Below are 1,349 nucleotides of genomic sequence, written 5' to 3' on the forward strand. Positions count from 1 at the left end.
ATCATTCAGTAATGATCTATATCAATCCATAGAAGTTTGGTTCAGTAGAAAAAGAAAACGACGTCCTCCCAACCAATCACAGACGAGGACCCAGCAAAGCTCGGTCAGCCGTCACAAAGTTCAAAGCACTTCTTCTTTTTTAAGAATCACAGTTTTGGTAAAATGTTGGTTGAAAGGTTGCATTTAAATCTATTTATTTTAGCACTAAGCAGCAGCATTAAATGCTCATGGCTACTATCGTATGCTCTGGATTTTCTGACCATTATTCATATTGATTAATAGGATTTCTATTTTATCAATAAGCCTTTTTTCTAGATGGTTCAGCTCTATTTGCACCATCATTACACATATGATAGATTCTATTGTCAGATGTTGACATATAATGTGCAGAACTCACAGCAGGGCCACACTGTGCCCCCCCCCCCACAGATGAAACAGATGCTTCCTCTACAGGAAGCTCACTGAGCCTATGGAGACGATTCAACTATCTAACCAAAGCAAAATATATTTGGAGTTATAACTTCCGATTTTCTGAGTGATACATTCTCCGTCTTATGCGCCTTACTGTCGCTAATCAAGGCAAGTTATCTGAAATTGAAGTGAAAATGAACCTAAGAAGCAATGTTTTCACAGGGTTAACTAACTCAGCAACATTTGCTTGTGAATCTGCAAGCAAAGCTTCTGGGGTGTTCTTCTCCTGTCATGTATAACGGCCAACTGTTGTACGACAGAGTATTAGGGCCCGGCTAGAGGGTTTTATTTCTTCTATTTCGAGAATAACGTCGTGAAATTATGAGAATAAAGTCTGTGACCAGATAGATGACTTGATAGAGCCAGGTGGGATGGAAAGCATCCAGATGCTTCTCTGCCACGCGTAAGAAGTGAGGAGAGTCACTGGCCCCAAGCACCAGAGGTCACAGCTTGGAAAACTCCTTCAGGTGAGAACCAGTCTCCCATGTGGCATCAAAGCTTAGCTCAACATTCTTCACAATGTTATGAACTAAACCAACTTCCTGTTGGGTCCACCAGAGGAGAACACAGCTCAACAGACTGAATCCTCAGACAAAGACATGGAGAGTTTTGATCCAGAAAGTCAACATTCCAACATAACTGATGATCTGCAAGAAGTTGAGCGCTGTGGTAAAGAACCACCATGTCCTTCACCTCATGAGAAATTCCCTGTCATGTTTCTGGACTGTGGGAGGAAGCCGGAGTACCCAGAGAGAACCCACACATGCTCAGGGAGAACATGCACACTGCAAACAGACATCAGGCCCAGAATCGAACCCAGAACTGCAGCCATCCATAAAATCCATAATATTGACAGACGGTTGTCACTGAGTTAACGG

Source organism: Cyprinodon variegatus, unplaced genomic scaffold (assembly GCF_000732505.1).
Source record: "Cyprinodon variegatus isolate N-32 unplaced genomic scaffold, C_variegatus-1.0 Scaffold1830, whole genome shotgun sequence".
NCBI lineage: Eukaryota > Metazoa > Chordata > Actinopteri > Cyprinodontiformes > Cyprinodontidae > Cyprinodon > Cyprinodon variegatus.